Source organism: Oncorhynchus gorbuscha, linkage group LG19, assembly GCF_021184085.1.
Source record: "Oncorhynchus gorbuscha isolate QuinsamMale2020 ecotype Even-year linkage group LG19, OgorEven_v1.0, whole genome shotgun sequence".
Taxonomy (NCBI): Eukaryota; Metazoa; Chordata; class Actinopteri; order Salmoniformes; family Salmonidae; genus Oncorhynchus; species Oncorhynchus gorbuscha.
In genome coordinates this window covers 3230223-3256043 of record NC_060191.1, presented here as the reverse complement: position 1 = coordinate 3256043, position 25821 = coordinate 3230223, and the positions used below count along the sequence as shown (strand labels likewise).

Sequence of the window (25821 nt, the reverse complement as noted above, 5' to 3'; positions counted from 1 at the left end):
GAGAGAGAGAGTTAAGGCTGAATAAGAAGAGAGAGAGAGAGTCAAGGCTGAATAAGAAAGGAGAGAGAGAGAGTTAAGGCTGAATAAGAAAGGAGAGAGAGAGAGTCAAGGCTGAATAAGAAAGGAGAGAGAGAGTTAAGGGCTGAATAAGAAAGGAGAGAGAGAGAGTCAACAACACGAAGAATTATCTATCCAAAATGGAGATGTATGGGTAAACCACTTCTCCAATCTTTTTGGATCTATAACAAAGAATAAAGAGCAAAAACATATACATGATCAAATACAGATCTTAGAATCAACTATTAAAGACTACCAGAACCCACTGGATTCTCCAATTACATTGAATGAGCAACAGGACAAAATAAAAACCCTCCAACACCAAATAATGCATGCAGAGCAGAATTAGGCCGATACCCACTAATGATCAAAATCCAGAAAAGAGCCGTTAAATTCTACAACCACCTAAAAGGAAGCGATTCACAAACCTTCCATAACAAAGCCATCACCTACAGAGAGATGAACCTGGAGAAGAGTCCCCTAAGCAAGCTGGTCCTGGGGCTCTGTTCACAAACACAAACACACCCTACAGAGCCCCAGGACAACAGCACAATTAGACCCAACCAAATCATGAGAAAACAAAAAGATAATTACTTAACACATTGGAAAGAATTAACAAAAAAACAGAGCAAACTAGAATGCTATTTGGCCCTACACAGAGAGTACACAGCGGCAGAATACCTGACCACTGTGACTGACCCAAAATTAAAGAAAGCTTTGACTATGTACAGACTCAGTGAGCATAGCCTTGCTATTGAGAAAGGCCGCCGTAGGCAGACATGGCTCTCAAGAGAAGACAGGCTATGTGCTCACTGCCCACAAAATGAGGTGGAAACTGAGCTGCACTTCCTAACCTCCTGCCCAATGTATGACCATATTAGAGACATATTTCCCTCAGATTACACAGATCCACAAAGAATTTGAAAACAAATCCAATTTTGAAAAACTCCCATATCTACTGGGTGAAATTCCACAGTGTGCCATCACAGCAGAAAGATTTGTGACCTGTTGCCACGAGAAAAGGGCAACCAGTGAAGAACAAACACCATTGTAAATACAACCCATATTTATGCTTATTTATTTTATCTTGTGTCCTTTAACCATTTGTACATTGTTAAAACACTGTATATATATATATATATATATATATATATATATATATATATATATATATATATATATATATATATATAATATGACATTTGTAATGTCTTTACTGTTTTGAAACTTCTGTATGTGTAATGTTTACTGTTAATTTTGGTTGTTTTTCACTTTATATATTCACTTTGTATGTTGTCTACCTCACTTGCTTTGGCAATGTTAACACATGTTTCCCATGCCAATAAAGCCCTTGAATTGAATTGAGAGAGTTAAGGGCTGAATAAGAAAGGAGAGAGAGAGTCAAGGCTGAATAAGAAAGGGGAGGAGAGAGAGAGAGAGAGAGAGAGAGAGAGAGAGAGAGAGAGTTAAGGCTGAATAAGAAAGGAGAGAGAGAGAAGGTTAAGGCTGAATAAGAAAGGAGAGAGAGAGAGTCAAGGCTGAATAAGAAAGAAGATGAGAGTTAAGGATGAATAAGAGAGAGAGAGAGAGTCAAGGCTGAATAAGAAAGGAGAAAGAGAGAGAGAGAGAGAGAGAGAGAGAGAGAGAGAGAGAGAGAGAGAGAGAGAGTTAAGGCTGAATAAGAAAGGAGAGAGAGAGAGAGAGAGAGAGAGAAAGAGAGAGAGAGAGTTAAGGCTGAATAAGAAAGGAGAGAGAGAGAGAGAGGAGAGAGAGAGAGAGTTAAGGCTGAATAAGAGAGAGAGAGAGAGAGAGAGAGAGAGTTAAGGCTGAATAAGAAGAGAGAGAGAGAGAGAGAGTTAAGGCTGAAGAGAGAGAGAGAGAGAGAGAGAGAGAAGAGATGAATAGAGAGAGAGAGAGAGAGAGAGAGAGAGAGAGAATAAGAGAGAGAGAGAGAGAGAGAGAGTTAACGCTGAATAAGAAAGGAGAGAGAGAGAGTCAAGGCTGAATAAGAAAAGAAAGAGAGAGAGAGTTAGAGGCTGAATAAGAAAGGGAGAGAGAGAGTTCAGGGCTGAATAAGAAAGGAGAGAGAGAGAATAAGGCTGAATAAGAAAGGAGAGAGAGAGAGAGAGAGAGAGAGAGAGAGAGAGAGAGAGAGAGAGAGAGAGAGAGAGAGAGAGAGAGAGAGAGAGAGAGTTAAGAATAAGAAAGAGAGAGAGAGAGAGAGAGAGAGTTAAGGCTGAATGAGAGAGAGAGAGAGAGAGAGAGAGAGAGAGAGAGAGAGTCAAGGCTGAATAAGAAAGGAGAGAGAGAGAGTCAAGGCTGAATACGAAAGGAGAGAGAGAGTCAAGGCTGAATAAGAAAGGAGAGAGAGAGTCAAGGCTGAATAAGAAAGGAGAGAGAGAGTTAAGGCTGAATAAGAAAGAGAGAGAGAGTCAAGGCTGAATAAGAAAGGAGAGAGAGAGAGTCAAGGCTGAATAAGAAGAAGAGAGAGAGAGAGAGAGAGTCAAGGCTGAATAAGAAAGGAGAGAGAGAGAGTCAAGGCTGAATAGGAGAGAGAGAGAGAGAGAGAGTTCAGGGCTGAATAAGAAAGGAGAGAGAGAGTCAAGGCTGAATAAGAAAGGAGAGAGAGAGTTAAGGCTGAATAAGAAATGAGAGAGAGAGTCAAGGCTGAATAAGAAAGGAGAGAGAGAGTTAAGGCTGAATAAGAAATGAGAGAGAGAGTTAAGGCTGAATAAGAAGAAGAGAGAGAGAGTTAAGGGCTGAATAAGAAAAGAGAGAGAGAGTCAAGGCTGAATAAGAAAGGAGAGAGAGTGAGAGAGAGAGTCAGAGTTAAGGCTGAATAAGAGAGAGAGAGAGAGAGAGAGTTAAGGCTGAATAAGAAAGGAGAGAGAGAGAGAGAGAGAGAGAGAGAGAGAGAGAGAGAGAGAGAGAGAGAGAGAGAGAGTTAAGGCTGAATAAGAAAGGAGAGAGAGAGAGAGAGAGAGAGAGAGAGAGAGAGAGAGAGAGAGAGAGAGAGAGTTAAGGCTGAATAAGAAAAGGCTGAAGAAGAAAGAGAGAGAGAGAGTTAACGCTGAATAAGAAAGGAGAGAGAGAGAGTCAAGGCTGAATAAGAAAGGAGAGAGAGAGAGAGAGTTAACGCTGAATAAGAAAGGAGAGAGAGAGAGTTAAGGCTGAATAAGAAAGGAGAGAGAGAGTAAGAAGAGAGAGTCAGGGCTGAATAAGAAAGGAGAGAGAGAGAGTCAAGGCTGAATAAGAAGAGAGAGTTAAGGATGAATAAGAAGAGAGAGAGAGAGAGTCAAGGCTGAATAAGAAAGGAGAGATAGAGAGAGAGAGAGAGAGAGAGAGTTAAGGCTGAATAAGAAAGGAGAGAGAGAGAAGGTTAAGGCTGAATAAGAAAGGAGAGAGAGAGAGAGTCAAGGCTGAATAAGAAAGAAGATAGAGAGAAAGAGAGAGTTAAGGATGAATAAGAAGAGAGAGAGAGAGTCAAGGCTGAATAAGAAAGGAGAGAGTGAGAGAGAGAGAGAGAGAGAGAGAGAGAGAGAGAGAGAGAGAGAGAGAGAGAGAGTTAAGGCTGAATAAGAAAGGAGAGAGAGAGAGAGAGAGAGTCAAGGCTGAATAAGAAAGGAGAGAGAGAGAGTCAAGGCTGAATAAGAAAGGAGAGAGAGAGAGTCAAGGCTGAATAAGAAAGAGAGAGAGAGAGAGAGAGAGTCAAGGCTGAATAAGAAAGGAGAGAGAGAGAGAGAGAGAGAGTTAAGGCTGAATAAGAAAGGAGAGAGAGAGAGAGAGAGAGAGAGAGAGAGAGAGAGAGAGAGAGAGAGAGAGAGAGAGAGAGTTAAGGCTGAATAAGAAGGAGAGAGAGAGAGAGAGAGAGAGAGAGAGAGAGAGAGAGAGAGAGAGAGAGAGAGAGTTAAGGCTGAATAAGAAAGGAGAGAGAGAGAGAGAGAGAGAGAGAGAGAGAGAGAGAGAGAGAGAGAGAGAGAGAGAGAGAGAGAGAGAGAGAGAGAGAGAGAGAGAGAGAGAGAGAGAGAGAGTTAACGCTGAATAAGAAAGGAGAGAGAGAGAGTCAAGGCTGAATAAGAAAGGAGAGAGAGAGAGAGAGTTAACGCTGAATAAGAAAGGAGAGAGAGAGAGTTAAGGCTGAATAAGAAAGGAGAGAGAGAGTTAGGGCTGAATAAGAAAGGAGAGAGAGAGAGTCAAGGCTGAATAAGAAGAGAGAGTTAAGGATGAATAAGAAAGAGAGAGAGAGAGTCAAGGCTGAATAAGAAAGGAGATTGAGAGAGAGAGAGAGAGAGAGAGAGAGAGAGAGAGAGAGAGAGAGAGAGAGAGAGAGAGAGAGAGAGAGTTAAGGCTGAATAAGAAAGGAGAGAGAGAGAGAGAGAGTTAAGGCTGAATAAGAAAGGAGAGAGAGAGAGAGAGAGAGAGAGAGAGAGAGAGAGAGAGAGAGAGAGAGAGTCAAGGCTGAATAAGAAAGGAGAGAGAGAGAGTCAAGGCTGAATACGAAAGGAGAGAGAGAGTCAAGGCTGAATAAGAAAGGAGAGAGAGAGTCAAGGCTGAATAAGAAAGGAGAGAGAGAGTTAAGGCTGAATAAGAAATGAGAGAGAGAGTCAAGGCTGAATAAGAAAGGAGAGAGAGAGAGTCAAGGCTGAATAAGAAAGAAGAGAGAGAGAGAGAGAGAGTCAAGGCTGAATAAGAAAGGAGAGAGAGAGAGTCAAGGCTGAATACGAAAGGAGAGCGAGAGAGTCAAGGCTGAATAAGAAAGGAGAGAGAGAGTTAAGGCTGAATAAGAAATGAGAGAGAGAGTTAAGGCTGAATAAGAAGAGAGAGAGAGTTAAGGGCTGAATAAGAAAGGAGAGAGAGAGAGTCAAGGCTGAATAAGAAAGGAGAGAGTGAGAGAGAGAGAGAGAGAGTTAAGGCTGAATAAGAAAGGAGAGAGAGAGAAAGAGAGAGTTAAGGCTGAATAAGAAAGGAGAGAGAGAGAGAGAGTCAAGGCTGAATAAGAAGAGAGAGAGAGAGTTAAGGCTGAATAAGAAGAGAGAGAGAGAGAGAGAGTTAAGGCTGAATAAGAAAGGAGAGAGAGAGTTAAGGCTGAATAAGAAAGGAGAGAGAGAGTTAAGGCTGAATAAGAAAGGAGAGAGAGTTAAGGCTGAATAAGAAAGGAGAGAGAGAGTTAAGGCTGAATAAGAAAGGAGAGAGAGAGTTAAGGCTGAATAAGAAAGGAGAGAGAGTTAAGGCTGAATAAGACAGGAGAGAGAGAGTTAAGGCTGAATAAGAAAGGAGAGAGAGAGTTAAGGCTGAATAAGAAAGGAGAGAGAGAGTTAAGGCTGAATAAGAAAGGAGAGAGAGTTAAGGCTGAATAAGACAGGAGAGAGAGAGAGTTAAGGCTGAATAAGACAGGAGAGAGAGAGTTAAGGCTGAATAAGAAAGGAGAGAGAGAGTTAAGGCTGAATAAGAAAGGAGAGAGAGAGTTAAGGCTGAATAAGAAAAGAGAGAGAGAGAGAGTTAAGGCTGAATAAGAAAGAGAGAGAGAGTTAAGGCTGAATAAGAAAGGAGAGAGAGAGTTAAGGCTGAATAAGAAGAGAGAGAGAGAGAGAGAGAGAGAGAGAGAGTTAAGGCTGAATAAGAAAGAGAGAGAGAGAGAGGCTGAATAAGAGAGAGAGAGAGAGAGAGAGAGAGAGAGAGAGTTAAGGCTGAATAAGAAAGAGAGAGAGAGAGAGAGTTAAGGCTGAATAAGAAGAAGAGAGAGAAGAGAGAGAGAGAGAGAGAGAGAGAGTTAAGGCTGAATAAGAAAGGATATAGAGTGAGTTAAGGCTGAATAAGAAAAGAGAGAGAGAGTTAAGGCTGAATAAGAAAAGAGAGAGAGAGTTAAGGGTGAATAAGAAAGGAGAGAGAGAGAGAGAGTTAAGGCTGAATAAGAAAGAGAGAGAGAGAGTTAAGGCTGAATAAAAAGGAGAGAGAGAGAAGGTTAAGGCTGAATAAGAAAGAGAGAGAGAGAGAGTCAAGGCTGAATAAGAAAAGAGAGAGAGAGAGAGAGAGTTAAGGCTGAATAAGAAAGGAGAGAGAGAGAGAGAGAGAGAGAGAAGAGAGAGAAGTTAAGGCTGAATAAGAAAGGAGAGAGAGAGAGAGAGAGAGAGAGTCAAGGCTGAATAAGAAAGGAGAGAGAGAGTTAAGGCTGAATAAGAAATGAGAGAGAGAGTTAAGGCTGAATAAGAAGAGAGAGAGAGAGAGTTAAGGGCTGAATAAGAAAGGAGAGAGAGAGAGTCAAGGCTGAATAAGAAAGGAGAGAGTGAGAGAGAGAGAGAGAGAGAGTTAAGGCTGAATAAGAAGAGAGAGAGAGAGAGAGAGAGAGAGAGAGAGAGAGAGAGAGTTAAGGCTGAATAAGAAAGGAGAGAGAGAGAGAGAGAGAGAAGAGAGAGAGAGAGAGAGAGAGAGAAGGAGAGAGAGAGAAGAGGAGAGAGAGAGAGAGAGAGCTGAATAAGAAAGGAGAGAGAGAGAGAGAGAGAGAGAGGAGAAGAGAGAGAGAGAGAGAGAGAGAGAGAGAGAGAGAGAGTTAGAGTTAACGCTGAATAAGAAAGAGAGAGAGAGAGTCAAGGCTGAATAAGAAAAAGAGAGAGAGAGAGAGAGTTAACGCTGAATAAGAAAGGAGAGAGAGAGAGTTAAGGCTGAATAAGAAAGGAGAGAGAGAGTTCAGGGCTGAATAAGAAAGGAGAGAGAGAGAGTCAAGGCTGAATAAGAAGAGAGAGTTAAGGATGAATAAGAAGAGAGAGAGAGAGAGTCAAGGCTGAATAAGAAAGGAGAGAGTGAGAGAGAGAGAGAGAGAGAGAGAGAGAGAGAGAGAGAGAGAGAGAGAGAGAGAGAGAGAGAGAGAGAGAGAGAGAGAGAGAGAGAGAGAGAGAGAGAGTTAAGGCTGAATAAGAAAGGAGAGAGAGAGAGAGAGAGTTAAGGCTGAATAAGAACGGAGAGAGAGAGAGAGAGAGAGAGAGAGAGAGAGAGAGAGAGAGAGAGAGAGAGAGAGAGAGAGAGTCAAGGCTGAATAAGAAAGGAGAGAGAGAGAGTCAAGGCTGAATACGAAAGGAGAGAGAGAGTCAAGGCTGAATAAGAAAGGAGAGAGAGAGTCAAGGCTGAATAAGAAAGAGAGAGAGAGAGTTAAGGCTGAATAAGAAATGAGAGAGAGAGTCAAGGCTGAATAAGAAAGGAGAGAGAGAGAGTCAAGGCTGAATAAGAAAGAAGAGAGAGAGAGAGAGAGAGTCAAGGCTGAATAAGAAAGGAGAGAGAGAGAGTCAAGGCTGAATACGAAAGGAGAGAGAGAGAGTCAAGGCTGAATAAGAAAGGAGAGAGAGAGTTAAGGCTGAATAAGAAATGAGAGAGAGAGTTAAGGCTGAATAAGAAGAGAGAGAGAGAGAGTTAAGGGCTGAATAAGAAAGGAGAGAGAGAGAGTCAAGGCTGAATAAGAAAGGAGAGAGTGAGAGAGAGAGAGAGAGAGAGTTAAGGCTGAATAAGAAAGGAGAGAGAGAGAAAGAGAGAGTTAAGGCTGAATAAGAAAAAGAGAGAGAGAGAGAGTCAAGGCTGAATAAGAAGAGAGAGAGAGAGTTAAGGCTGAATAAGAAGAGAGAGAGAGAGAGAGAGTTAAGGCTGAATAAGAAAGGAGAGAGAGAGTTAAGGCTGAATAAGAAAGGAGAGAGAGAGTTAAGGCTGAATAAGAAAGGAGAGAGAGTTAAGGCTGAATAAGAAAGGAGAGAGAGAGTTAAGGCTGAATAAGAAAGGAGAGAGAGAGTTAAGGCTGAATAAGAAAGGAGAGAGAGTTAAGGCTGAATAAGACAGGAGAGAGAGAGTTAAGGCTGAATAAGAAAGGAGAGAGAGAGTTAAGGCTGAATAAGAAAGGAGAGAGAGAGTTAAGGCTGAATAAGAAAGGAGAGAGAGTTAAGGCTGAATAAGACAGGAGAGAGAGAGAGTTAAGGCTGAATAAGACAGGAGAGAGAGAGTTAAGGCTGAATAAGAAAGGAGAGAGAGAGTTAAGGCTGAATAAGAAAGGAGAGAGAGAGTTAAGGCTGAATAAGAAAGGAGAGAGAGTTAAGGCTGAATAAGACAGGAGAGAGAGAGAGTTAAGGCTGAATAAGACAGGAGAGAGAGAGAGAGAGTTACGGCTGAATAAGAAAGGAGAGAGAGAGTTAAGGCTGAATAAGAAAGGAGAGAGAGAGTTAAGGCTGAATAAGAAGAGAGAGAGAGAGAGAGAGAGAGAGAGAGTTAAGGCTGAATAAGAAAGAGAGAGAGAGAGAGAGAGAGAGAGAGAGAGAGAGAGAGAGAGAGAGAGAGAGAGAGAGAGAGAGAGAGAGAGAGAGAGAGAGAGAGTTAAGGCTGAATAAGAAGAGAGAGAGAGAGAGAGAGTTAAGGCTGAATAAGAAGAGAGAGAGAGAGAGAGAGAGAGAGAGAGAGAGAGAGAGAGTTAAGGCTGAATAAGAAAGGATATAGAGTGAGTTAAGGCTGAATAAGAAAAGAGAGAGAGAGTTAAGGCTGAATAAGAAAAGAGAGAGAGAGTTAAGGGTGAATAAGAAAGGAGAGAGAGAGAGAGAGTTAAGGCTGAATAAGAAAGGAGAGAGAGAGAGTTAAGGCTGAATAAAAAGGAGAGAGAGAGAAGGTTAAGGCTGAATAAGAAAGGAGAGAGAGAGAGAGTCAAGGCTGAATAAGAAAGGGGAGAGAGAGAGAGAGAGAGTTAAGGCTGAATAAGAAAGGAGAGAGAGAGAGAGAGAGAGAGAGAGAGAGTTAAGGCTGAATAAGAAAGAGAAAGAGAGAGAGAGAGAGAATAAGAGAGAGAGAGAGTTAAGGCTGAATAAGAAAGAGAGAGAGAGTTAAGGCTGAATAAGAAAGAGAGAGAGAGAGTTAAGGCTGAATAAGAAAGAGAGAGAGAGAGTTAAGGGCTGAATAAGAAAGGAGAGAGAGAGAGTTAAGGCTGAATAAGAAAGGAGAGAGTGAGAGAGAGAGAGAGAGAGTTAAGGCTGAATAAGAGAGAAGAGAGAATAAGAGAGAGAGAGAGAGAGAGAGAGAGAGAGAGAGAGAGAGAGAGAGAGAGAGTTAAGGCTGAATAAGAAAGAGAGAGAGAGAGAGAGAGAGAGAGAGAGAGAGAGAGAGTTAAGAATAAGAGAGAGAGAGAGAGTTAAGGCTGAATAAGAAAGGAGAGAGAGAGAGAGAGAGTTAAGGCTGAATAAGAGAGAGAGAGAGAGAGAGAGAGAGAGAGAGAGAGAGAGAGAGAGAGAGAGAGAGAGAGAGAGAGAGAGAGAGAGAGAGAGAGTTAACGCTGAATAAGAAAGGAGAGAGAGAGAGTCAAGGCTGAATAAGAAAGGAGAGAGAGAGAGAGAGTTAACGCTGAATAAGAAAGGAGAGAGAGAGAGTTAAGGCTGAATAAGAAAGGAGAGAGAGAGTTCAGGGCTGAATAAGAAAGGAGAGAGAGAGAGTCAAGGCTGAATAAGAAGAGAGAGTTAAGGATGAATAAGAAGAGAGAGAGAGAGAGTCAAGGCTGAATAAGAAAGGAGAGAGTGAGAGAGAGAGAGAGAGAGAGAGAGAGAGAGAGAGAGAGAGAGAGAGAGAGAGAGAGAGAGAGAGAGAGAGAGAGAGAGTTAAGGCTGAATAAGAAAGGAGAGAGAGAGAGAGAGAGTTAAGGCTGAATAAGAAAGAGAGAGAGAGAGAGAGAGAGAGAGAGAGAGAGAGAGAGAGAGAGAGAGAGAGAGAGTCAAGGCTGAATAAGAAAGGAGAGAGAGAGAGTCAAGGCTGAATACGAAAGGAGAGAGATAGTCAAGGCTGAATAAGAAAGGAGAGAGAGAGTCAAGGCTGAATAAGAAAGGAGAGAGAGAGTTAAGGCTGAATAAGAAATGAGAGAGAGAGTCAAGGCTGAATAAGAAAGGAGAGAGAGAGAGTCAAGGCTGAATAAGAAAGAAGAGAGAGAGAGAGAGAGAGTCAAGGCTGAATAAGAAAGGAGAGAGAGAGAGTCAAGGCTGAATACGAAAGGAGAGAGAGAGAGTCAAGGCTGAATAAGAAAGGAGAGAGAGAGTTAAGGCTGAATAAGAAATGAGAGAGAGAGTTAAGGCTGAATAAGAAGAGAGAGAGAGAGAGTTAAGGGCTGAATAAGAAAGGAGAGAGAGAGAGTCAAGGCTGAATAAGAAAGGAGAGAGTGAGAGAGAGAGAGAGAGAGTTAAGGCTGAATAAGAAAGGAGAGAGAGAGAAAGAGAGAGTTAAGGCTGAATAAGAAAGGAGAGAGAGAGAGAGAGTCAAGGCTGAATAAGAAGAGAGAGAGAGAGTTAAGGCTGAATAAGAAGAGAGAGAGAGAGAGAGAGTTAAGGCTGAATAAGAAAGGAGAGAGAGAGTTAAGGCTGAATAAGAAAGGAGAGAGAGAGTTAAGGCTGAATAAGAAAGGAGAGAGAGTTAAGGCTGAATAAGAAAGGAGAGAGAGAGTTAAGGCTGAATAAGAAAGGAGAGAGAGAGTTAAGGCTGAATAAGAAAGGAGAGAGAGTTAAGGCTGAATAAGACAGGAGAGAGAGAGTTAAGGCTGAATAAGAAAGGAGAGAGAGAGTTAAGGCTGAATAAGAAAGGAGAGAGAGAGTTAAGGCTGAATAAGAAAGGAGAGAGAGTTAAGGCTGAATAAGACAGGAGAGAGAGAGAGTTAAGGCTGAATAAGACAGAGAGAGAGAGTTAAGGCTGAATAAGAAAGGAGAGAGAGAGTTAAGGCTGAATAAGAAAGGAGAGAGAGAGTTAAGGCTGAATAAGAAAGGAGAGAGAGTTAAGGCTGAATAAGACAGGAGAGAGAGAGAGTTAAGGCTGAATAAGACAGGAGAGAGAGAGAGAGAGTTACGGCTGAATAAGAAAGGAGAGAGAGAGTTAAGGCTGAATAAGAAAGGAGAGAGAGAGTTAAGGCTGAATAAGAAGAGAGAGAGAGAGAAGAGAGAGAGAGAGAGTTAAGGCTGAATAAGAAGAGAGAGAGAGAGAGAGAGAGAGAGAGAGAGAGAGAGAGAGAGAGAGAGAGAGAGAGAGAGAGAGAGAGAGAGAGAGAGAGAGAGAGAGAGAGTTAAGGCTGAATAAGAAGAGAGAGAGAGAGAGAGAGAGAGAGAGAGTTAAGGCTGAATAAGAAAGGATATAGAGTGAGTTAAGGCTGAATAAGAAAAGAGAGAGAGAGTTAAGGCTGAATAAGAAAAGAGAGAGAGAGTTAAGGGTGAATAAGAAAGGAGAGAGAGAGAGAGAGTTAAGGCTGAATAAGAAAGGAGAGAGAGAGAGTTAAGGCTGAATAAAAAAGGAGAGAGAGAGAAGGTTAAGGCTGAATAAGAAAGGAGAGAGAGAGAGAGTCAAGGCTGAATAAGAAAGGGGAGAGAGAGAGAGAGAGAGAGTTAAGGCTGAATAAGAAAGGAGAGAGAGAGAGAGAGAGAGAGAGAGAGAGAGAGAGTTAAGGCTGAATAAGAAAGAGAGAGAGAGAGAGAGAGAGAGAGAGAGTCAAGGCTGAATAAGAAAGGAGAGAGAGAGAAGGTTAAGGCTGAATAAGAAAGGAGAGAGAGAGAAGGTTAAGGCTGAATAAGAAAGAGAGAGAGAGAGAGTTAAGGCTGAATAAGAAAGGAGAGAGAGAGAGAGTTAAGGCTGAATAAAAAAAGAGAGAGAGAGAGTTAAGGCTGAATAAGAAAGGAGAGAGAGAGAGTTAAGGCTGAATAAGAAAGGAGAGAGAGAGTTCAGGGCTGAATAAGAAAGGAGAGAGAGAGAGAGAGTCAAGGCTGAATAAGAAAGGAGAGAGAGAGTTAAGGCTGAATAAGAAAGGAAAGAGAGAGTTAAGGCTGAATAAGAAGAGAGAGAGAGAGAGAGAGTTAAGGGCTGAATAAGAAAGGAGAGAGAGAGAGTCAAGGCTGAATAAGAAAGGAGAGAGAGTTAATGCTGAATAAGAAAGGAGAGAGAGAGAGTCAAGGCTGAATAAGAAAGAAGAGAGAGAGAGAGTTAAGGCTGAATAAGAAAGGAGAGAGAGAGAGAGAGTTATGGCTGAATAAGAAAGGAGAGAGAGAGAGTTAAGGCTGAATAAGAAAGGAGAGAGAGAGAGTTAAGGCTGAATAAGAAAGGAGAGAGAAAGAGAGAGTTAAGGCTGAATAAGAAAGGAGAGAGAGAGAGAGAGTTATGGCTGAATAAGAAAGGAGAGAGAGAGAGTTAAGGCTGAATAAGAAGAGAGAGAGAGAGAGAGTTACGGCTGAATAAGAAAGGAGAGAGAGAGTTAAGGCTGAATAAGAATAGAGAGAGAGTTAAGGCTGAATAAGAAGAGAGAGAGAGAGTTAAGGCTGAATAAGAAAGGAGAGAGAGAGTTAAGGCTGAATAAGAATAGAGAGAGAGTTAAGGCTGAATAAGAAAGGAGAGAGAGAGTTAAGGCTGAATAAGAAAGGAGAGAGAGAAGGTTAAGGCTGAATAAGAAAGGAGAGAGAGAGAGTTAAGGCTGAATAAGAAAGGAGAGAGAGAGAGTTAAGGCTGAATAAGAAAGGAGAGAGAGAGAGAGAGAGTCAAGGCTGAATAAGAAAGGAGAGAGAGAGTTAAGGCTGAATAAGAAAGGAGAGAGAGAGAGTTAAGGCTGAATAAGAAAAGAGAGAGAGAGAGTTAAGGCTGAATAAGAAAAGAGAGAGAGAGGGAGAGAGAGAGAGAGGAGAGAGGAAAGAGGTAAATGGAGATTGAAAGAGCTTCTAATTAATGTCACCTAGGATGCAGGAGAAACCTCTCCTTCTCAAGTTAAAGGCCTGTGGGAGGTGTGTGTGTGTGTAAGAGATAGAGTGTGCGTTTGGGTTTTGCTGGGATCAAACACTAAACTCTAAACCAATAGATAGCCAACAGGTCAGTGAATAAAATACATTGGGCTTCCACCTCAAACTCATTGGCTTAGGGTATAACTCAGGGGTGTCAAACTCATTCTTTCCCTTCGCTGAGTCGATACTTTATCTAAGCTAAAATTATTGATCACCTCTCTCTGCTCTGCTCTCCTCTCGCCTGCCAGATACACAGAGACATAATGTACCCTACATATTTCATAGTGGGGGCTATTTTTGAAACTTGGATCTTTAAACTGCATGAAAAATTGAGAAGGACCAGTGCATGGATGGAAGGAGGGAGGGAGGGGGGAGAGAATGGCCCAGGGGGAGAGAATGGCCCAGGGGGGAGAGAATGGCCCAGGGGCGAAGAGAATGGCCCAGGGGGAGAGAATGGCCCAGGGGGAGAGAATGGCCCAGGGACGAAGAGAATGTCCCAGGGGCGAAGAGAATGGCCCAGGGGGGAGAGAATGGCCCAGGGGGAAGAGAATGGCCCAGGGGGGAGAGAATGGCCCAGGGGGGAGAGAATGGCCCAGGGGGGAGAGAATGGCCCAGGGGGGAGAGAATGGCCCAGGGGCGAAGAGAATGGCCCAGGGGGGATAGAATGGCCCAGGGGGGAGAGAATGGCCCAGGGGCGAAGAGAAGGTGGGTGAGAAATACAGATGGGGTAAAGAAAGATGTAGAAGGGGGAGATAGAGAGAAAGAGGACGGCAAGGGAGAGAAAGATATGTCCCCCTGCCCAGTGCTTTCCATACTGGCAACACAACACTCTCTCTTGGGGGAACAGCGTCACTTCATCGCAGGGTGCCGGGTGTGCATCTGAGGGCCAATCAGAGCTTGCATGCTGCAGAGAACCAGATCAGAGGCCAACAGCATACAAACACACACACATACATACACACACAAACACATGCAGACACACACTCACATGCAGACACACACTCACATAAACACAGACATACCCTCTTGGTGAGTTGTGTGTCCATCATGAAGTTGTGGACGTGTTTCTCTGCCTTGGTCAACTCTAGCTTCCTTGCTACCACAGCAACCACCAGAGCTGTACAGCCCGCACCCTGAGAGAGAAAGAGAAGAGAGAGAGAGAGAGAGAGAGAAAGAAAGAAAGAAAGAAAGAAAGAAGAGAGAGAGAGAGAGAGAGAGAGAGAGAGAGAGAGAGAGAGAGAGAGAGAGAGAGAGAGAGAGAGAGAGAGAGAGTGAGGGTGAGGGGAGAGTCAAAACAATCTGTCAATCAGTGGATCTCAATTAGGAAAAGCGAGGGAAAGAAAGGCAGAGGACAATCTGTGTATCATTAACAGACAACAAGGATGGAGGGAGTGAGAGAGAATGAATCTCAGATGAGAGAGAGAGAGAGAGAGAGAGAGAGAGAGAGAGAGAGAGAGAGAGAGAGAGAGATATTATGACATTTGAAATGTACTTTATTTTATTTTTATTTATTTTATTCCATCTTTATTTAACTAGGTAGGCTAGTTGAGAACAAGTTCTCATTTGCAACTGCTACAGGGCCAAGATAAAACGTAGCAATTCAGTTCGACACATACAACAACACAGAGTTACACATGGAATAAACAAAACATACAGTCAATAATGCAGTAGAACAAAAGAAAACAAAAAGTCTATATACAGTGAGTGCAAATGAGGTAAGTTAAGGAAATAAATAGGCCATGGTGGCGAAATAATTACAATATAGCAATTAAACACTGGAATGGTAGATCGGCAGAAGATGAATGTGCAGGTAGAGATACTGGGGTGCAAAGGAGCAAAATAAATAAATACGTGTGAGTCTCCAGCTTCAGAGAATTTTGCACTTCGTTCCAGTCATGGACAGCAGAGAACTGGAAGGAAAGACGACCAAAGGAGGAATTGGCTTTGGGGGTGACCACTGAGATATACCTGCTGGAGCATGTGCTACGAGTGGGTGCTGCTATGGTGACCAGTGAGCTGAGATAAGGCGGGGCTTTACCTAGCAGAGACTTGTAGATAACCTGTAGCCAGTGGGTTTGGCGACGAGTATGAAGCGACGGACAACCAACGAGAGCGTACAGGTCGCAAGGGTGGGTAATGTATGAGGCTTTGGTGACAAAATGGATGGCACTGTGATAGACTGCATCCAGTTTGTTGAGTAGAGTGTTGGAGGCTATTTTATAGATGACGTCACCGAAGTCGAAGATCGGTAGGATGGTCAGTTTTACGAGGGTATGTTTGGCAGCATGAGTGAAGGATGCTTTGTTGCGATAGAGATGCTTAATGTGAGTCTGGAAGGAGAGTTTACAGTCTAACCAGACACCCAGGTATTTGGAGTTGTCCACGTATTCTAAGTCAGAGCCGTCCAGAGTAGTGATGCTGGACGGGCAAGCAGGTGCGGGCAGTGATCGATTGAAAAGCATGCATTTAGGTTTACTTGCGTTTAAGAGCAGTTGGAGGCCACGGAAGGAGAGTTGTATGGCATTGAAGTTCGTCTGGAGGTTAGTTAACACAGTGTCCAAAGAAGGGCCACAAGTATACAGAATGGTGTCGTCTGCGTAGAGGTGGATCAGAGAATCACCAGCAGCAAGAGCAACATCATTGATGTATACAGAAAAGAGAGTCGGCCCGAGAATTGAAACCTGTGGCACACCCATAGAGATTGTCAGAGGTCCGGACAACAGGCCCTCATATTTGACACACTGAACTCTATCAGAGAAGTAGTTGGTAAACCAGGCGAGGCAATCATTTGAGAAACCAAGGCTGTCAAGTCTGCCAATAAAAATGTTGTGATTGACAGAGTCGAAAGCCTTGGCCAGGTCGATGAATACGGCTGCACAGTAATGTCTCTTATCGATGGCGGTTATGATGTCGTTTAGCGTGGCTGAGGTGCACCCATGACCAGCTCTGAAACCAGATCGCATAGCAGAGAAGGTATGGTGGGATTTGAAATGGTCAGTAATCTGTTTGTTAACTTGGCTTTCGAAGACCTTAGAAAGAGGGTAGGATAGATATAGGTCTGTAGCAGTTTGGGTCTAGAGTGCCACCCCCTTTGAAGAGGGGGATGACCGCGGCAGCTCTCCAATCTTTGGGAATCTCAGACGATACGAAAGAGAGGTTGAACAGGCTAGTAATAGGGGATGCAACAATTTCGGCAGATCATTTTAGAAAGAGAGGGTCCAGATTGTCTAGCCCGGCTGATTTGTCGGGGTCCAGATTTTGCAGCTCTTTCAGAACATCAGCTATCTGGATTTGGGTAGGGGTAGCCATGTGGAAAGCATGGCCAGCCGTAGAGAAATGCTTATTGAAATTCTCAATTATAGTGGATTTATCGGTTGTGACAGTGTTTCCTAGCCTCAGAGCAGTGGGCAGCTGGGAGGAGATGCTCTTATCCTCCATGGACTTTACAGTGTCCCAGAACCTTTTTGAGTTAGTACTACAGGATGCAAATTTCTGTTTGAAAAAGCTTGCCTTAGCTTTTCTAACTGCCTGTGTATATTTGTTCCTAACTTCCCTGAAAAGTTGCATATCACGGGGGCTATTCAATGCTAATGCAGAACGCCACCGGATGTTTTTGTGCTGGTCAAGGGCAGACAGGTCTGGCGTGAACCAAGGACTATATCTATCCCTAGTTCTATTTTTTTGAGAGGGGCATGCTTATTTAAGATGGTGAGGAAGGCACTTTTAAAGAACGACCAGGCATCCTCTACTGACGGGATGAGGTCAATGTCATTCCAGGATACCCCGGCCAGGTCGATTAGAATGGCCTGCTCGCAGAAGTGTTTCAGGGAGCGTTTGACAGTGATGAGGGGTGGTCGTTTAGTCGTAGACCCATTACAGATGCAAGCAATGGAACTCTGCAGACTATCTTTGCAGTAGATTGCAACACCGCCCCCTTTGGCAGTTCTATCTTGAAGGAAAACGTTATAGTTAGCAATGGAGATTTCAGGGTTTTTGGTGGTTTTCCTAAGCCAGGATTCAGAAACGGCTAAGACTTCTGGGTTGGCAAAGTGTGCTAAAGCTGAGCATTCCAAAGTGTCCTGTGATTTTGACGCCATTTCCGGTCACAACTTGCAGACTTGTTTACGTGTTGCTGTGCGTTTTGTTGCCAAACTTACTTTGCTACCTGACAACTTTACGGTTTTTACTTTTTAATTACCGTTTATATTTTTGTTTTTTCCCTCCAAAATGTTTTTTCATTAAACTTTTTCGCTCCGGACGCTTTATCTGGACATGGTTCGTCAGGACCTCCAACAGCCGAAGCTAAGTAGTAACATTAACATGATGCCTTCTAATTGCAGTCGCCTTACGGCGAGGATAGCTGTGCTACAAGCCCAGCTTCAGACGCAATCGTTAGGCAAGGGTCATTTCAGTGTAGGAAAGGATGAAACAACGTCTGTGCCACCAGTAAGTACAGATAGTAACGTTAGTATAAATCTCCTCGCACGGTCCCCGCAGCCGGACAACTTTCTCACTGTTTCTGGAGGGAAATGCTGTAGGAATGCTCAACCGGTGTCGCTCATTCAGCCGACAGAAACTTTCAACCGCTTTTCCCCATTAAGCAACGAGTCGGAGTCAGAGGCCGAGTCTTCTCTTGTCTCTACTCCTCCCGTTACGGGGTCTGAGATGCCGAAGCTTCCCACCATTAGCTCTGACAAATTGAAAACTCTAGTCATTGGTGACTCCATTACCCGCAGTATTAGACTTAAAACGAATCATCCAGCGATCATACACTGTTTACCAGGGGGCAGGGCTAACGACGTTAAGGCTAATCTGAAGAAGGTGCTGGCTAAAGCTAAAACTGGCGAGTGTAGAGAGTATAGAGATATTGTTATCCACGTCGGCACCAACGATGTTAGGATGAAACAGTCAGAGGTCACCAAGCGCAACATAGCTTCAGCGTGTAAATCAGCTAGAAAGATGTGTCGGCATCGAGTAATTGTCTCTGGCTCCCTCCCAGTTAGGGGGAGTGATGAGCTCTACAGCAGAGTCTAACAACTCAATCGCTGGTTGAAAACTGTTTTCTGCCCCTCCCAAAAGCTAGAATTTGTAGATAATTGGCCCTCTTTCTGGGACTCACCCTCAAACAGGACCAAGCCTGACCTACTGAGGAGTGACGGACTCCATCCTAGCTGGAGGGGAGCTCTCATCTTATCTACCAACATAGACAGGGCTCTAACTCCTCTAGCTCCACAATGAAATAGGGTGCAGGCCAGGCAGCAGGCTGTTAGCCAGCTTAGTGGAGTCTGCCACTAGCACAGTCAGTGTAGTCAGCTCAGCTATCCCCATTGAGACCGTGTCTGTGCCTTGACCTAGGTTGGGCAAAACTAAATATGGCGGTGTTCGCCTTAGCAATCTCACTCGGATAAAGACCTCCTCCATTCCTGTCAGTATTGTCATTACTGTCAAATTTCAATTTACAAAAAAAAAAATGTTTTCGTCTTTTGAGCTTCTAGTCATTAAATCTATGTCTACTCAATCACTTTTTATAGCTACTGTTTACAGGCCTCCTGGGCCATATACAGCGTTCCTCATTGAGTTCCCTGAATTCCTATCGGACCTTGTAGTCATAGCAGATAATATTCTAATCTTTGGTGACTTTAATATTCACATGGAAAAGTCCACAGACCCACTCCAAAAGGCTTTTGGAGCCATCATCGACTCAGTGGGTTTTGTCCAACATGTCTCTGGACCTACTCACTGTCACAGTCATACTCTGGAACTAGTTTTGTCCCATGGAATAAAAGTTGTGGCTCTTAATGTTTTTCCTCATAATCCTGGACTATCGGACCACCATTTTATTACGTTTGCAATTGCAACAAATAATCTGCTCAGATCCCAACCAAGGAACATCAAAAGTCGTGCTATAAATTCACAGACAACACAAAGATTCCTTGATGTCCTTCCAGACTCCCTCTGTCTACCCAAGGTCGCCAGAGGACAAAAATCAGTTAACCACCTAACTGAGGAACTCAATTTAAAACTAAAAACATTTTTCATAAGAAACTAGCTCCCTGGTATACAGAAAATACCCGAGCTCTGAAGCAAGCTTCCAGAAAATTGGAACGGAAATGGCGCCACACCAAACTGGAAGTCTTCAGACTAGCTTGGAAAGACAGTACCGTGCAGTATCGAAGAGCCCTCACTGCTGCTCGATCATCCTATTTTCCAACTTAATTGAGGAAAATAAGAACAATCCAAAATTCCTTTTAGATACGGTCGCAAAGCTAACTAAAAAGCAGCATTCCCCAAGAGAGGATGGCTTTCAGCAGTAATAAATTCATGAACTTCTTTGAGGAAAATATCATGATTATTAGAAAGCAAATTACGGACTCCTCTTTAAATCTGCATATTCCTTCAAAGCTCAGTTGTCCTGAGTCTGCACAACTCTGCCAGGACCTAGGATCAAGGGAGACACTCAAGTGTTTTAGTACTATATCTCTTGACACAATGATGAAAATAATCATGGCCTCTAAACCTTCAAGCTGCATACTGGACCCTATTCCAACTAAACTACTGAAAGATACCTGCTTTCTGTGCTTGGCCCTCCTATGTTGAACATAATAAATGGCTCTCTATCCACCGGATGTGTACCAACCTCACTAAAAGTGGCAATAATAAAGCCTCTCTTGAAAAAGCCAAACCTTGACCGAGAAAATATAAAAAATTATCGGCCTATATCGAATCTTCCATTCTTCTCAATTTTTTTTAGAAAAGGCAGAAACTCACTGCCTTCTTGAAGACAAACAATGTATACGAAATGCTTCAGTCTGGTTTTAGACCCCATCATAGCACTGAGACTGCACTTGAGAAGGCGGTAAATGACCTTTTAATGGCGTCAGACCGAGGCTCTGCATCTGTCCTCGTGCTCCTTATTGCTGTTTTTGATACCATCGATCACCACATTCTTTTGGAGAGATTGGAAACCCAAATTGGTCTACCCGGACAAGTTCTGGCCTGGTTTAAATCTTATCTGTCAGAGAGATATCAGTTTGTCTCTGTGAATGGTTTGTCCTCTAACAAATCAACTGTAAATTTTGGTGTTCCTCAAGGTTCCGTTTTAGGACCACTATTGTTTTCACTATATATTTTACCTCTTGGGGATGTCATTTGAAAACATAATGTTAACTTTCACTGCTGTGCAGATGACACACAGCTGTACATTTCAATGAAACATGGTGAAGCCCCAAAATTGCCCTCGCTAGAAGCATGTGTTTCAGACATAAGGACAAAACAGAGATGCTTGTTCTAGGTCCCAAGAAACAAAGAGATCTTCTGTTGAATCTGACAATTAATCTTAATGCTTGTACAGCCGTCTCAAATAAAACTGTGAAGGACCTCGGCGTTACTCTGGACCCTGATCTCTCTTTTGAAGAACATATCAAGACTGTTTCAAGGACAGCTTTTTTCCATCTACGTAACATTGCCAAAATCAGAAACCTTCTGTCTATAAATGATGCAGAAAAATTAATCCATGCGTTTGTCACTTCTAGGTTAGACTACTGCAATGCTCTACTTTCCAGCTACCCAGATAAAGCACTAAATAAACAGTTAGTGCTAAATACCGCTGCTAGAATCCTGACTAGAACCAAAAAATGTGATCATATTACTCCAGTGCTAGCCTCCCTACACTGGCCTCCTGTCAAGGCAAGGACTGATTTCAAGGTTTTACTGCTAACCTACAAAGCATTACATGGGCTTGCTCCTACCTATCTCTCTGATTTGGTCCTGCCGTACATACCTACACGTACGCTACGATCACAAGACGCAGGCCTCCTAATTGTCCCTAGAATTTGTAAGCAAACAGCTGGAGGCAGGGCTTTTTCCTATAGAGCTCAATTTTTATGGATTGGTCTGCCTACCCATGTGAGAGACGCAAACTCGGTCTCAACCTTTAAGTCTTTACTGAAGACTCATCTCTTCAGTGGGTCATATGATTGAGTCTAGTTTGGCCCAGGAGTGTGAAGGTGAACGGAAAGGCTCTGGACCAACGAACCGCTCCCCTCTTTCCACTGCGATTCTCTGTCTCTAACCCTATTACAGGGGCTGAGTCACTGGCTTACTAGGGCTCTTTCATACCGTCCCTAGGAGGGGTGCATCACTTGAGTGGGTTGAGTCACTGATGTGATCTTCCTGTCTGGGTTGGCGCCCCCCCTTGGGTTGTGCTGTGGTTGAGATCTTTGTGGGCTATACTCGGCCTTGTCTCAGGATGGTAAGTTGGTGGTTGAAGATATCCCTCTAGTGGTGTGGGGGCTGTGGTTTGGCAAAGTGGGTGGGGTTATATCCTTCCTTTTTGGCCCTGTCCGGGGGTGTCATCGGATGGGGCCACAGTACCACAGTGTCTCCTGACCCCTCCTGTCTCAGCCTCCAGTATTTATGCTGCAGTAGTTTATGTGTCGGGGGGCTAGGGTCAGTTTGTTATATGTGGAGTACTTCTCCTGTCCTATCCGGTGTCCTGTGTGAATTTAAGTATGCTCTCTCTAATTCTATATTTCTCTCTTTCTTTCTCTCTCTCGGAGGACCTGAGCCCTAGGACCATGCCTCAGGACTACCTGACATAATGACTCCTTGCTGTCCCCAGTCCACCTGGCCGTGCCTCTGCTCCAGTTTCAACTGTTCTGCCTGTGATTATTATTATTTGACCATGCTGGTCATTTATGAACATTTGAACATATTGGCCATGTTCTGTTAGAATCTCCACCTGGCACAGCCAGAAGAGGACTGGCCACCCCACATAGCCTGGTTCCTCTCTAGGTTTCTTCCTAGGTTTTGGCCTTTCGAGGGAGTTTTTCCTAGCCACCGTGCTTCTCCACCTGCATTGCTTGCTTTTTGGGGTTTTAGGCTGAGTTTTTGTACAGCACTTTGAGATATCAGCTGATGTACGAAGGGCTATATAAATACATTTGATTTGATTTGATTTAAAGCAGTGAGTAAAACAAACTTAGGGAGTAGGCTTCTAGTGTTAACATGCATGAAACCAAGGCTTTTACGTTTACAGAAGTCAACAAATGAGAGCACCTGGGGGGGTGGGAGTGGAGCTAGGCACTGCGGGACCTGGATTAACCTCCACATCACCAGAGGAATAGAGGCGAAGTAGGATAAGGGTACGGCTAAAGACTATACGAACTGGCCATCTAGCACGTTCAGAACAGAGTGTAAAAGGAGCAGGTTTCTGAGCACGATAGCATATATTCAAGGCATAGTGTATAGACAAAGGTAAGGTAGGATGTGAGTACATTGGAGGTAAACCTAGGCATTGAGTAATGAAGAGAGAGATATAGTCTCTAGAGATGTTTAAACCAGGTGATGTCATCGCATATGTAGGAGGTGGAACAACATGGTTGGTTAAGGCATATTGAGCAGGGCTCGAGGCTCTACAGTGAAATAAGACAGTAATCACTAACCAGGACAGTAATGGACAAGGCATATTGATATTAGAGAGAGGCATGCATAGCCAAGTGAACATATGGTCCAGTGAGTGGTTGGGCTGGCTGGGGACACGGCGATTCAGACTAACAGGCTAACAAGCTAACAGTTAGTAGGCTGGAGCTAAACAAGCTAGCAGCTAGTAGACCAGGGCAAGCTAGCAGTTAGCAGGCCAGGTTAGCAAGCAAGCAGTTAGCATGGGCTAGCAGTTAGTAGACCAGGGCAAGTTAGCAGTTAGCAGACCGGGTTAGCAAGCAAGCAGATAGCAGTGGCTAGAAAGCTAGCCTTTGGGGGGACGTCGCGATGGGGGTAAGTCTGTTTTTGCCTCTTCGTGCGGTGACGTCGATAGACCAGTCGTGAAATTAGTAGGGTTCCAAGTAGCTCTAGGTAGCTAGCAGGCCAATATTGTAGAATGCTTCGGTGGTAGCACAGGAGCCCTGGCCGGGCTAATTGGTGCTTCAAGCTAATTGGTGCTTGCTTTGGGATAGAAATGCTATCCAGGAGTAGTCATCCGGGATTGCGGTTAGCTAGTTGTGAAGATCCAGATGAAAATGTTTGCGGTAGGAATCCTGGGATAAAAATAGCAGGACTGTTATGCTCTGGTTAGAGTCACGTTGTTTGAACTGACGAGAGCTTTCCGAGCTGAAGGTTAGCTGATGACGCTGGTAATGGTTTGCTGACTGATATCTGGTAGTTAGCTGGCTAGCTTCAGTTGAGGGATTCCAGATCCGAAGTAAATATAAATACTTTAGGGAGAAAAGCAGATCCAGGCGGGTTGCAGGAGAGTATTTAGATGATGAGGTTTAGCAAAATATTTTAAAGGATATGCGACGAAAAAGATGTAAAACGATATATACAAGGGACACGACAGGACAAAGACGTCTGACTGCTACACCATCTTGGATTCTAAGTGTCTCTATTACATTGGAACTTTTGTGAGTGTAATGATTACTGCTCATTTGAATTTTTTATTTCACTTTGTTTATCTATTTCACTTGCTTTGACATTGTAAACATATGTTTCCCATGCCAATAAAGCCCCTTAAATAGAACTGAAAGAGAGAGAGTTAAAGGATATTGCATCTCAAAATGTAATGTTCTCAGACATTTTCATACCTCTAGAATGGTCCGAAGTCCAACTTCAAGGCAAGATTCTATGCATTAGGAGAAATCTTCAATCTAATTAGATGTTGCCAATCCTTTCCATTGACTTGGGATTGATGGCTGTAGATTCCTCCTAATGCATGCAGCTAACAGGGTCTAACAGGGTCTAACAGGGTCTAACAGGGTCTACACTACAGATAGAATGTGGAATACTCATTTAGAAAAGTACAAAACATCTGACGTTAGGAAAATATCTGACAAACTTTGATTTTAGGGAGAACTGTGGCTTGAATAGAGTCTCACAGACATCCCTGGGAGAGAGAGACGGAAAGAGATAGAGAGAGAAAGGACGGGAAGTAAATTAAGTTTCATATTAAATACTGTTTTGTACGATAGAGAAGGAGAAAACATGTTTCTGAAGAGGGAGATAGAGAGGGAGGAGAAAGAGAGGGAACAGGAATGTGCTGGTGAGAGAGGAGTAGAGGAAGGAGGAGTCGCTCTGGATAAGAGCGTCTGCTAAATGACTTAAATGTAAATGTAATGTAAATGAGGAGAGAGGAGGAGAGGGAGGAGGAGAGAGGAGGAGAGGGAGGAGGAGAGAGATGGAGAGGGAGGAGGAGAAAGGAGGAGGGGGAGGAGGAGAGAGGAGGAGAGAGGAGGGGGAGATGGAGAATGTCTCTCATTCTCTCTCTCTCCCCTCTGTCTCCCTCCCTCCCTCTGTCTCTGTCTCTCGTCTCTCTCTCTCTCTCTCTCTCTCTCTCTCTCTCTCTCTCTCTCTCTCTCTCTCTCTCTCTCTCTCTCTCTCTCTCTCTCCCTCTGTCTCTCTCTCTGTCTCTCCCCACTGTCCCTCTGTCTCTGTCTCTCTCTCTCTCTCTCTCTCTCTCTCTCTCTCTCTCTCTCTCTCTCTCTCTCTCTCTCTCTCTCTCTCTCTCTCTCTCTCTCTCTCTCTCCCCTCTGTCCCCCCCCTCTCTCTCTGTCTGTATAATAAACATATCCAGGGACAGCAAACAAATCTTTGTAATAAAACTGTGACAGGAAACGCACACACACGTACACAGCCATATGCACGTACACAGCCATATGCACGTACACAGCCATATGCACGTACACAGCCATATGCACGTACACAGCCATATGCACGTACACAGCCATATGCAACACAGCCATATGCACGTACACAGCCATATGCACGTACACAGCCATATGCACGTACACAGCCATATGCACGTACACAGCCATATGCACGTACACAGCCATATGCACGTACACAGCCATATGCACGTACACAGCCATATGCACGTACACAGCCATATGCACGTACACAGCCATATGCACGTACACAGCCATATGCACGTACACAGCCATATGCACGTACACAGCCATATGCACGTACACAGCCATATGCACGTACACAGCCATATGCACGTACACAGCAGCAGCCATATGAACATGAGAAAATGAAAAGCCTTGCAGAGAGACATGTTTTTGTAATCTAATTTGGTATACATTAACAAACTCCCCCATTCTCCTCCACTCTTTTTAACTCCCACGCCCGTCAAAGAGACGAGGGTGAGAATTCCCCCTATAGAAAGTCATTACAATCACTTTCAACCAGGGACAAATCACATCATGTACTCACTCACTCTTTCTCTCTCTTCAATCTCTTATCCTCTCTGTCTCTCTCCATCTGTCTCTGACCTCTCACCTCCTCTTTCCCTTCTCTGCTCATCCTCCTCTCATCCTCCTTGTTCTTTCTGTTCCTCTCTATCTTTCTCTCTGTATCTTTCTCCATCCATCCCCCTCTTCTGGTGAACAGAAACAAAAACCTCTCAGAGACAGAGACCCTGTCTATATAACTCTTTTGTGTGTGTCTGTGTGTCTGTGTGTCTGTCTGTGTGTGTGTGTGTGTGTGCATTTGTGTGTGTTTTTGTTTATGTAAATGATCTTGCATACGTGTGTGTGTTTTGTGTGTTTTTGTGTGTTTGTGTTTGTGTTTGAGTGAGTGAGTGAGTGAGTGTGTGTTTCTGTGGGATGTTTCTGGAGTCATATTGAGAGTGCATGTCAAGCTCTGTGATAGTGGTGTGTGTAGGATGCAGTCAGTAACAGCGGGTATGGGAGTATCTGTGTCCACCCCGTGTGTGTGTGTGTATCTGGCTTTGTAAGTGAAGGTGTGGGCGTATGTTGGTGTGAGCAGGAACAGACAGGAAGACAGATACAGAGAAAGAGGCTGACAGAATAAAGGGACAAGGAGAAAAGAACTGAATGAATGAATGGATGAATGGAGAGAGAGAGAAACAGCAGAAAATAGAGAGAAGACAAAAGACAAAGAGTAAAAGAGAGATGGATAGTGGGAGAGAGAGAGAAACAGCAGAAAATAGAGAGAAGACAAAAGACAAAGAGAGTAAAAGAGAGATGGATAGTGGGAGAGAGAGAGAAACAGCAGAAAATAGAGA

General features: G+C 43.7%; 1 pseudogene; it reads right to left on the bottom strand.

Moving 5' to 3' along the window:
• The window catches only part of LOC124005853, a 132119-nt pseudogene that overhangs the window by 19776 nt on the left and 86522 nt on the right, over positions 1-25821 (bottom strand).